Source organism: Anneissia japonica, unplaced genomic scaffold, assembly GCF_011630105.1.
Source record: "Anneissia japonica isolate Jap-2015-1 unplaced genomic scaffold, ASM1163010v1 scaffold426_len1935630_cov189, whole genome shotgun sequence".
In the NCBI taxonomy this organism is placed as follows: Eukaryota; Metazoa; Echinodermata; class Crinoidea; order Comatulida; family Comatulidae; genus Anneissia; species Anneissia japonica.
The window spans coordinates 1,775,437-1,788,507 of record NW_022713172.1 but is presented as its reverse complement, the minus strand read 5'-3'; the positions used below and the strand labels follow the sequence as shown (position 1 = coordinate 1,788,507).

Sequence of the window (13,071 nt, the reverse complement as noted above, 5' to 3'; positions counted from 1 at the left end):
ATATATACTAATAACTATATATACTAATAACTAATACTGTAACTGCGAATCAGTTACAGTATTAGAACTAATTTATAGTAATAATTTGTAATGCAAATAAATTAATTTATAATATGAAATCAGCCAAAATGTAATTTAAACAATAATTGTATATGTTCCCAATATCATTTCATGATGCAATTGACCAAATATTCTTTTCTTATTTTAAATTTTGAGCTTTCTATTAGATGGATGTAGCATGGTCTAAAAAAGGTCTTAAAATAATAAAGTTGAATGAATTGGTCTTAATTGTTTAGACTGTTGTAGTAGTTGTGATACAATAAAAAACATTAATTGTCCACTTAATAGGGGTTATTTTACCATTTGGCACACTCATAAAATGTCCTCTTCCCCTTAATAGAAGAGTCCCCTTAATAGGAGTTTCCCAAATGATTGGTTGTACTGTATGTTCAACCACTAAAACCTTGGCCTATTTATGTGTGTTTCTGAGATAAAAAGACATCAGACAGTGTGTTACTTAAAACATTGTTAAGACCAAGCTAAAAACTTTCCTTTTCCATCAAGGATTTGATTTATACGGTGAAAACACCAAGAATAGCCCACGAAAGTCTAAAAGAAGACTTATTTCCAGTGGGGTCCTTCTGGTGGTGACTGGGTAGTACACCGGGAGACAATCCCCTGGTCTTTTCCGAAGAGTGTACTGCGTTCTTTAACGTGCACATGGGCCATAAATGCACACGGAACCAACGTCTCACCCGAAAGACGGTGCGCTATTTTATCTTGTATTTCAGCCCTCTAGCTGAAACACAAGGAGAGGCAGCGATGGGAATTGAATCGGGGACCTAGAGATCTCCACGGTTCAGCGCACACACAATGGCTACCACCAGATTAGCCGACTGAGCTAAGCCGCCCTCTGAAATTAATCATTAAGTTAGTCATTAATTTAACATTATATTCATATTTTGTTTTATTTTAATTAATGTACAGCGCATTGAGAGCTTGCTTATGCGCTAAATAAGAATGAACCATTATACCTATATTTCGTTAAATACACAAATTAGCACAACTCGTAAAAGAAAAAAGACAAAACCATTACACACAGACACACATAAAATACAAACAGTTTAAATATTTTTCTGATTTTACTCACATTGTATTTTCAACTGCACGACCAAAGTTCAGGTATATAAATATTAATAAATATATAAAATGTATAAATCCCACTACTGTATATACATAATATGCTACTTCGTCTTTACAAATTGTAATTACGAATTTTACAATATTATTATGTAGTAGCCCAATAAATATTTGATCAGAACAATCATGAAGATATTTTCCCAGAATATTCACTTTGCTTATGTACGTCTTGTCTATCTACCATAAATTAAGTTAAAAAAGGACAGTTTAAAATATGTTTTGGCATTTAGTAATTATGTTATAGAAGTTGTTTTACCGTAGTTTACATAATAATGGGAATAGTAATCTTCAACATAATTATTATTGTAATAGTAAAGGTTCACGAGGGAGAAGGAGTTTCTTTGTCTTCTGTCGGCACCCTGGAACATTTCTTATTGCAGTATTTTGAGATTTGTTATTGAAAATGAAGTCGTTTAAAAAAAAAATTAATATTCATGTTTCGAATTGCACCGTAAGCTACCTGTATTCGTATTAAAGTATTTCCCCCCTTATATTAGAAGTCTATTATTAGCAAATTTTATTGTTTCATCTGTAAAGTATTAACGTTTCTATTTTAGACCCTCCGTTCTGAAGCCTAAACCGCCATGAATTACAGTTCCGACAAATTAATTTTGTAAGTCGATCAGTATATTTAAAATAGGGTTTATTTTCTGTTCATGCATCTGAGCTATTATACTTTACACGAATTGCAATTAAGGTGACACCTTCGGGATTAAAATGGTGTCCCCTTAATAATGCACAATCATACACAGCAATGCAAACGTTATAAAAAAAAATTTGAAATAGAAACATCAAAGTGAATAGGCCTATGTATATAAAGACTTTAGTATGGCACAGTAACAAAGGGAACATCTTTCTAAATATCATTGAATTGCACAAAAAATTTGTATTAAAAGTTACTAAAAGAGCATAAAATAACTATAGATACCATACTATTTATTGTATGGTTTATATTATTATATCTTATTGTTATGATAAATATTATTATTCCACATACATTATTTTAATAGCATGATAATAATGATAACAATAATGATGTAATAACGAAGCCAAATGAAGACAATTTAGTGTAAAATGTATATGTAGAATCTTTTAATTAATACATTTTACTAAAAAGGAATAAGCCTAAATATGAATATATTTATCATCTCACATTAGAATAGCGTGAACATTCATTTCCTAAAAACACACAAACATCAAGTATACCGTAAATGATTTGGGTAAAAATCGAACCCACGCCTTCTAGATAACTAGCATGGTGTCGTAACTACTAGACCACTGACCCTGCGCTTATAAGCTAGTATTGAATCCGATCCCCAAGGGAATTGTCAAGAAATTTCATAATATAGGCAAATACATCACTCCTACGAAATTTAAAACAAAAAAAATATTTTATTAACAGTGAACTTCATCACTTTTCTAAGTGGCATATCTCTTCACAAGACATAACAAAACATGTTCTGTATAAACTAAATCGCATTATGAGCCTAGGGAGTGAAGTAAAGTTAAAGGTAGTCAAACAGTTCCGGAGTGCCCGTAAGCGTCGGGGCGCCCAGATTGTACAATGCTTTGAGGGGATCGCCAGCAGTGGCGGATCCAGAAATTCGAAATAGAGGGGACCCTGGGAAGGACTTTCACATGAGGGTATATAACCACCTCAGCCCCACCATCGTTATTAGTACGATGTGTGTTAATTTAAATAATAGAGCTTCACAAAAGAATTCATTAACAACGTCAGCACTTTGACAGTTACTGAGCCTGAAACTTGGTGTCCTGAACTGTCTTCTGTAACTGCTCTCTCAGTTGTCGGCATGTATTCTGTAAAGAAAAATAGTTTGTTTAGTATTCATATACCTCTTGCTGAAGTATCAAAGCCAAAATGTTTGATTAAAAAGTACTGTATTATAAATATGAAAATTGCAATATGTCTTTATTCGACTTGTATACTGTAATGATGGCAAACCATTAAGGTATAATGGTTTTTATGATATTAAAACACGCTTTGTATAACCATTGATGATTAATGGTTCAACCAACGAACTTTCTTTTAATTCTTTAGGTAGGCCTGTTCAAGATCCAAACAAAGAATAGTTTTGGTTTAAGTCTTTATAATTCTGTGAAGCCTTATTATATCGTTTTATACCATGGCGGTATAAAAATCTAATTTGATAACCCCATGTTTTAGTTTACACCAACCGCTTAATGTGACACCAAATGAACAGGTTCCTTCATTTCCATTCGGACTCGCATTGTCTACAACCGAAAACAGAACCATAGTCTCGCCAATAGGGAAAGTTCCTGTGCTGTCGATTTCTTCTATGGCTCTGTCAACAATATACTCCTGACCACTATTTCCAATATCAATAAAACTGCAATCTGTCTTAATACTGCTGACTTGGACATTGTCTCTAACAGTGATGACGTAGTTGATTGTAGAATTCTGTTCCTCCATCTCTGCAGAGCCTATATACGATGGCGGGTCGATGGTACAAATTGGATCCTCAATATCTACAGAGATAATGATGAGATCAAAGGACCATTGGTGAACATACTACAATAAAAATACACAAATACAAAAAACGAATTGCAAAAGCTGTAAGATGATAAGCATCCATATCTATATATTTTCAATCGCTTTGTAGTTCTTCTAGGCTATTATTATTATTCTATTATGGACTTATTAATTTACTATTATCATTATTATCTTTTCTGATAAACTTGAAGCTTTTTTCCTGAACCCTAACATGGCACCTCATTGTGCCTGAATCATCGTAGGTACCTAAAGCCTTGCTACGGAGGAAACACTGTTTTAATATATTGTACAACTGATTTTTCTAAAACAGAGAAAGCATATTTTACGAAAACTCGTGAGCGGTTAATGAGATACAGATTTTTGAATATATAAAAACTGGGGAAAAAGGGAGGGAAAAGGGTGGTTACACCCCTTTTCCCCAAGTTTTTCAATATTCAAAAATTTATCATTAATAACTTCTCGCGATTTTTCATCAATGCTTTTTATGTCTTTGAACAGTCAGTTGTGAAACAAAAAAAAAAGTCCTCCGGAGCCTGGCTTTAAAGAAATCTTGGGATTTGGGCCCGTGTAAATTCTTGCCCCTGAGCCTATCATAATGTGTTCCTCCCCGGAGACCGGTTTCACCTGTTTTAATAACAACGGTGCATATGTGCCTATATTTTGCAGAATAAAAAAGTGTACAAATTTATTATGAAGAATAATAAGAAAATTACCGATAACAGATATCACAAAAAAAACAAGTATCTGTGTTTCCTGAAGACTCTGTGGCTGTAAATGTGATTACGTGATTTGTCATAATTGGTATTTCGTCTCCTGATTTATACAGCGATGACGTCACGTTGAAACGGCTAATGTTGTTAGTTACAATGGGTAGGTCCCAGGTGACAGTGGCCACACTGGCTTCGGGGTCGGTTTTAACTGCAATAACGCTGAATTCCATGCCAACGTAGTTGTTCGATGTAACATTGTTTGGGCAAGTTACTGTTATTGCTTTTGTATCTGAAATATATCATAATTAACGTTTTATAGATATTTAACTTTGTTATTTTGACAGATTGCACTACCGGTCCGCGCGTTCCTCCACGCATAAATACGGTACAGGCGTAAGTTATTATATAAGGCTTTTTGGAAGAAAGAGCTAATAACATAGACATTTATAACATTTATAAATAATTAGAATGTTTATTTGTACAAAAATTAATTACTATTTAGAATGTACATTTGTACAAAATATCTTAAAATTGGGGAAAATGAATAGCAAGACGCGATTCGAACCCACAACCTTAAGTTCTTTAGAAGAGATCCTTAACCTACCGCGTCATCCGTACCTTATCAATTGTAATGGCAGTAATGTACACTCTCTGCTGAAACCCCTGTTTTGTTTTGTAGGTGTAGGGGGAACCCTGGGGTCCAACTTAAAAAAGGCGATGAATGTTTGTTGGAAATCACCTGTAGATTATGTGTACAAAATTTCCTGCACGTTCGTTCAAAACTGGCAACGATGGACGCTTTAAATTTATGGTAACAAGACCAGCAGTGAGGCTTTGGGCCAGTGCCTTGAGCGGACAAAAAATGGCAGATTAGAAAGAAAATCACAATTAAATTTAATTCTTAGAATGCCATTTTCCACCATCTAGAGATACCAATGACACTACATTTATTACAGTTTGTTGATGCCGGAGAGTGTTTGGACCATTCTTCTGAAAATTCCGCCACTGCTTTAGGAGTGACGTTCCAACAGTAATATTCGTTAAGGAATTATCATCACTGACAATGTCAAGACACTATGACAAACACCCGCATTGATTATTGCAAATCATTATGTTTTATACCACATCTTGAACCTACCTTGTCTCAATGACAACACAGCTAGGACTGACACAACTAGTATCTTCCACATTATTTTTAACTAAGTAATCATACACCTGTAAACCGGCAATTGTCTTAATGATATTGATGCCAATTATGTCTTTTCAAATGTTACTAAAGAATGTTAGCAAACGGAAGTCCAACTTCTAAACTCCGGATATATAATGAAATACACTGTGCATCCTTATGAGCATTCTTGTATTTGCAAATATTGTTTGAACAGGCTTAGTAGGCCTAAACTGTTGACGTTTGTAAATAGGTAACTTACGTTCACTTCATTTGAAAGCTGTAAAAGCCAGGCACATTTCCCTAGTTAATTGACGTTTAATTGTGTTACGTTTAGGTGAATGCAAATAAACCACTTGATCAAATATTTTTCTTAAATATCAAGGAGGATTCATGGTAGAGATTTTAAGAGGGCCGAAACACATAATGTAATTCATGAAACCTAATTATGTTCAACCACTAAAATCTTGGCCTATCCGAGTATGTTTTTGAGATAAAAAGACATCTATTGCGTTAACTATACCTACTTTTTCATTTCATTTCATATTGTCTTAAAACATGAACATTTACAAACACAGAAACAGCAAAAACAACAAGAACATGAGACAGGAACACAAAAAAAAAAACCAACTTAATCACTGTCGAGTGAGGGCCCTTCGACAAAAAACAAGGCTTACAATATAACATTTTGCTAAGAGATAACACATCTGAAGTTAAAACCATGTAAAAATGAAAGAAACAATTCATCATAAAATTTCGCAAAAAATTGATGCCCGATTGCACTTTATAGATTTTAGAAACATGTTTAAATACATTTTTTACATTGAATGATAATTTAAATAAAATGTGTTTTAAAGCTATTAAAATTCAAGTTAAAAATTATTTAGGGTATTTGAGAGTTGGCGTAGTGTATATTAACTTTTTAAAGAAAATGTTTGTGACTAGTATGGGGGAGTGTAGGTAAATTGTGTTTGTCCCATGTCTAGGAAATGAATTAAAAAATCTGTATTTAAAAGTATTTGTCCAATTTAAGATTGTCTATATGTCGCACATTATTGGAAATATATGAGAAGATATCAAAGTGATAAAAACAAAATAAGCACTTGCAAACAAAGGACAGTTTAAATATTGTTATGTAGTAAAAATTAATAAATCTGTTGATTTTATTCACATTGTATTTTCATCTGCTCTTGTCGTAGTTCAAGTACTGTTTATAGATAGGAGTAATGCTACTTCGTCTTTAAAATTCATTATTACGAACTACGATAATTAGTACGGTAGCCTCTTAATATAAGGATTTGATCAGATCAGATCAGATCAAATTAACCATGGAGATGAATAATTTTGCTTGTGTTTATTGTCTATTTGCATAACAAGTACAGTTTAAATTACTAGAGGACTGTCACGTTAAGTTATGTGCTATGGTATTTTATGCCATTGTTGCATGTACAGGTGCCACGCACCATTGATATGTAAACTACTTGCAGTTAAAAGACCTTGGCTCTTTGTGATTCGGGTAGTGATTGAGTGCGGTAAAGGCTTGGTGTTGGTTGAAAACGGTCTGTGACCGTAGTTTGATAAGCCAGGAATAAATAGGCCTTTAGTGTATACCGTACGTGTAGATGTCAGGATAATCTGACATGGATTATGTTAACCTATAAGCTGTAAACATTACAACAATTGTAAGTAGGTTTTAAAAACAGTTTGTGGGTAATATTTCCAATTAGCACTTATTAGTGAGATGAATATTATTATTATTGTAAAATGTCTGGTATTTTACTGTAGGTGGCCTCGAGCCCGTGATATACCTTCATTATAGTAGTGGATAACCTATCAACATTGTGTTGCATGAACTGATTGACTACTTATTCGAAGCCTGTTTGGGAATCGTGTGTTAGAAGTTACATGCAGTACTCACACTGTCTCTTATACACATCTTTTCATTTTAGACAAAGCACAAAGGGTGTGTTTTATCACTGGCGGTATAAAAGAAATTATTTTATAGGCCATTTTTACATGTAGCACTGCTGCTAAGAGACGGACAACTATTAATAACCGCGTTAAGTTACAAGCAGTTAAAGTAAAAGTGTGTACACCGCCCTCTTACGCTTAATCGTTCTTTGTGAAGGGGATATGGAGTGAATTTTGCCGGTGGGAATACAATGAACAGGAAATGTTTATATTCAGACATTTCAAAATTCAACGTTTTACTTGCCTGATTAGCAAACCCGTATTCAAGAGAATCAAGGTTCTATTCAAAGTAACATTTATTTCATTCCTTTTCAAGTTCATGCAAGCAAATGTAACAAAAATTAATCAGTAACAATTCAGGGATAAAGAAAAAAAAGTGACGGGTCATAAGTCACATTAACAAAGTCAGTTTTAAGGATTTAAAGACGATGTACTCATTGGCGTATCTGTAAATGGGGAAGCTGAGGAGGGACGAAGTTGGTGTGGGGGACTCTGATTAAGTAAGGGGCACCGGGGAACAGTGAAATTACCCTGGGGGAACTATGTCGCAAAATAAGGTGACATGAGGTGATTTTGAACTACTTGAGCGTATTTTTTTTAAATTTTTTGGACAATTTCAATGGGGGGGGGGAGGGGTGAGGGTGACTGGAGAAGCGACTGGGTAACAACCATTTTTTTGGCAGAACCCCCACCCCCGCTCACCCTCTAGATACGCCACTGGTTGTACTACCAAAATCCTTCGGCAGACATACAGGAATAATTATTCCATTCGTTTGTAGTCGAGGATTTTTTGTTTTTTTACTTTAGGTTAGTGAATTTACCTAAATACAAAGTAAGCAATTCAAATTATTTATATTCATGGGATTTATGTAGCTTTAGGCCTATACCGTATTTAATATTGATATTGAGCAAACATCATAAGTTTAATAGTTGACATTACGTAATGTGTAAAATCCCGAGGCCTGAATCAATAATTGCACAATTATGCACATATCAATTGCGAATGGATAATGATTTGTTATGACTGATCCAGAAATCGATAAATTTTAAATATTTAATTTTAGTGATTGATCTAATTCAAGGGTGCTCAGTTCTGCCGTAGCTAGTGTGCGTTCTAAAGATATTTCATGAAAATTTATGGTTCGCAAAGGTATGGATCTGTTTCCTCCCCTATTTCATTACAGCGGCGGCGGTCTGGGTCACAGACGACCGGAGGGTCATGAAGCGACTAATATTGGCCTACAGCCATGTAGGTTGCTTACTAAGCTCAAATGTTTGTTCTGCTCCCACGGTATTGTAGCTACGAGTATACGGGCCTATAAAACATCAGAAAATTAACCTTTAGTCAGATAGGCCTAACTGCCTATATTTTCGAGCGCTCTTGCACCAACATCTTCAGGACGACCCCCTAAATGCCACCGATTATTAGTACATCTAATGTGTATGTGCTAGCTCAGTCGCTTAATACAATACCGTAGTTATGGTTTATCATATGCCCTTTCATCACTCAAATCACAATTCTTGCTATTAAATAGGCCTATTAGATTTGGATATCCCACGGTGTCGGTAAAAACACTTACTCAAAAGAAACACTGGAGAGATGGTTATATTTTGCCACATTGATAGGTCTATGTATCTATTAAATCAAATTAGCAAACATTTCGGATATCAATCTTTGTCAGTCGAAGTGTTTCAAGTTATTATCATGTGATTTACAGTTCGGCTATTTATTGCGTGTTAGTCATAGTCGTAATCATATTCTTTATTTGTCCATCAGACAAACAGAAACGTTCTTTGAAACTGCTGGCAGACTGCAACAATGACAAGCACATCATCCCACAATTATTACAATATTACACAATACTAAGGAAAAAAACGTATCCTAATGGGAAAATCAAAGGGTGTACCACTTTGCCTCGCTGGTAGAGTATCCGAACGGTAATCGGAAGGCATTCAGTTCGAATCCCAATGGGACATTATGTCATTCCCATACAGCTTATATACCATATATATATATATATATATATATATACACTGTATATATATAATATATATATACCATATATATATATAATAATAATAATAATAATAATAATAATAATAATAATCAAATTACAATAATGCTCGAATAGAAACATATGATGCTATAATCAAACAATAATATCACATGTTCCTGTTAGAGCAGTGTTATCATTATTTTTATCTACAGTGTTTGAGACCACCTATAATAACAGTGTTTGAATAGGAAGATTACATGATGCTATAATCGTATCAGGCACATAAATAACCTACTGTAGGAGGAAACTGCCGTCGGGGAGAAAAACCACAATTCGTCGGGGAGAAAAAAACCATGTATTTTTTACATATTAATAGACTCTAAAATCGATTAAATAAGCCTTTGAAACCCCTAAATAGTCATACTTTCGGGCCACTTTCGATAGGTTTTTAATAACGACGCCCGACCACACCCACTTTTTTTCTCTTGGGGACATCAGCCACCGCCACTGATTCTCAAGTACAAGAACAAGTGATGCTATGATGTAGGCCTAGTGAACATAGCCCTCAACGAAAGAGGAAAACTTTATCTCTGTATAAATACATCATAATGTATCCTGTATAAGTGGCGGGTTTGTAGTACTCCTTGTTGGTGTGGAATTGAAATAAAATAAAAATAATTTTAACACTGTTAATATCATTTTACAAGACCTATAAAATTTCTAAGACAGTATAATACATACTCCAAGTATCGAAATGCACGCCATCGTGTCGGGATTCAATATTTCGACATTAATTATGTCATCATCAGGAATAACATTTCTGTCCTTGAATAGGGACATATTTATGCTACAATCGTATCAAGCAAATAAACTATAGGAGAAAAATAATAGAAACGGTGCTCAAGTATAAGAACAAATGATGTTATGATCGTATCGACTAAGCACAACCCTCAAAGGAAGAGGAACTAAACGATATATATTCCTGTTCGAGCACTGTTTTTACAAGACTTATAAAAATTCTGTGTTTGAATAGGAACACAATATGCTATAATCGTGTCAAGCAAATAAACCGTTAGGAGGGAAATAATAGAAACCGTACTCGGGTACAAATAATGTTATGATCGTATAGGCCTACGTCGACTATATAGAGCACAGCCCTCGAAAGAAGAGGAACTAACTAAACGATACCCTGTATGTTCCTGTTGGAGCACTGTTATCATTTTACAAGACTTCTAAAATGTCTGAGCTTGAACAAACATGGAGGAATTAGTTTACTAACATGAATAGCATGAATATAACATGCTATAATCGTATGAAACTAATAGAAGCAAAATGCTAGAAACTGTGCAATAAAAATGAATGTATCAAGCAGCCCCTCAACGAAAGAGGAACTTAGATCGTGTAATTTTCGTTGTAGACCTACAGCTGATCAGTGATGGAGTCAGGAAAAATATATTAAAAGGATCGAATTATGAATAAACATATCAAATTTCATCGCATTACAAACATACAGTCCTAGGTCGAAAATCCTAAAATTTCTAGTCAGTTAGGCGCTGCCCAAAGGGCGTCCGCTGACGAAGACAGTTTTTCCCATTCTAATTTTCTAATAATATTTTTTAGTTCAATAGGTTCTGTAATTATCGATTCAATTCAACAGTCTTTGCCTCTTTTCATGTACGTTTACAGACGGAAACGTTAGGTGCATGGCGGTCTGGCCTATGACTCATTAAGGTGAGGTTACGGAAGTATAGTCGTGCTACAATCGTTCTATTATATGTAAATGTAATAAAGCAAGTTCCTTATAAATATATGCCTCTTGGAAACCTGTGGCCTAATAAATATCTTTTGGTTTTCTGTTTCAAGGTTAGCTTAGGATCCTGGTTTAGTTTTTCAATTACAATAACTAATACATACAATAACTTCTGATCTGATGTGTATTATGTGCGGGTATAGATTTAAGCGTCAGATTTAAAGACCTGTTAAGATACTGTGAAGGCCGGGCTAGCGTTTCTTTGTATCATAAAAAACAATACAATTTACTAAGGAACCAATCATTCACCGAGGCTCAGCAAACTTGGTATACTTATGAAATTTCAATTTTAAATGCGTTTCTCTTTCTCTTTTTTTCTGTTTGATTGCTGCTGAGCATTACCACATCTTTACACTTTTTCCCAGTAGTAAAAAAGCACTCTAATACAGGGGTGGGGAATATCATAATGTTTTAAATAACCTGTGAAGCCCAGTACAAATAACACTGCAGAAAGTATTACCATATACTTTACAAGATTATTATTCTAAAGCATGATATCGGATACTGCTCGTCTTTAACGAAGATCTTTAGAAGGATCTTCGTAAATAAAAAGACAAATTACCTTTTAAGTAGAAGAACTGAACCAATAATTGTGTTGATATTGTTGGCAATAGCAGGTAAGATACTGGTAAAGAATAGTAAAAACTGGATTATACGTCTGTTGTTGAGATAGATGTAGGCATTCCTTATTTGTCACGCAGTGACTTATTTTTATTAATTGTAGTAGATGGGAGCATTACTGATTCAAGTATGAATTGTATACCTTGTTTCACTGTAGGCATTCCTTATTTGTCACGCAGTGACTTATTTTTAGTAATTTTAGTAGATGGGAGCATTACTGATTCAAGTATAAATTGTATACCTTGTTTCACTGTATCTATGCATTTTTATGTGTTTGTTTTATTTTGACCTGTGGATTAAATTTGAAAAAAGGGGTTAGTTGATTGTGTAGGAAGGATATATTTGTGTATGTGTACACAAATGTATTTTTATATTATTGTATTGTTTTATTGTATTTTTTTAATTTTAAGTTCACTACCAAATTTCTCAGTTTTATTTTAGTTATTTTTAAGTTTGTATCAACTATGTTTTATTAGTATTAAGTGTACAATATTTAAGTGACGCATTGTATTGTATTTAAGTTGAACGCACCACCCTTGAGTGCCTTCGATCTAAAGGCCTATATTCACAAAGTAAATAAATAAATATTTTGTAGATTCGTGTTAATGTATAATTATTTTTATGACATTTTAATGGACATAAATAGAATCTCAAAAAAAATGTCAATAATGGTAAGACACCTAAAAGAATGGGGCTACGCTATATTTCTTCCACATATGTGGACGCATCTCAGACGGTACTTGTCACAAAAATTGAAACTGTTGGTCCTTTTCAAATTAGTATATGATGATGATGTTTAAGCCCAACTCAGACAGCGTCGGCCGACGCAGCCCGACCCGATTTGTTGTCACGTCGGGTCTGTGTGAGTTGAACGCAGACGCGATGATGTGCGTCGGGGGCAGTCGCGTAGTAGAATATTTAACGTGTTTAATATTTCCAAAGAGTATAAATAGAACAAGAGAGCAAAGTCCCGTTCGTAAAAACGTCATGCCTGTGTAGGACGCCAACTAACGGTTGTATATTCTTTTTATTACCCAGTGCAGCGCTGCGCAGCGCGGTAGAAG

The 13,071-nt window shown here is 34.3% G+C and overlaps 1 long non-coding RNA gene across 1 annotated transcript; it reads right to left on the bottom strand.

The window, feature by feature from the left end:
- Window positions 1–1,175: 1,175 nt before the first annotated feature.
- LOC117108354 lies at window positions 1,176–5,762 on the bottom strand. The gene is made up of 4 exons (XR_004445357.1): window positions 5,582–5,762; window positions 4,447–4,732; window positions 3,397–3,708; window positions 1,176–3,018 (listed from the first exon to the last, which is right to left on the bottom strand). It is a non-coding gene; the product is annotated as an uncharacterized LOC117108354 (long non-coding RNA).
- Window positions 5,763–13,071: the final 7,309 nt, after the last annotated feature.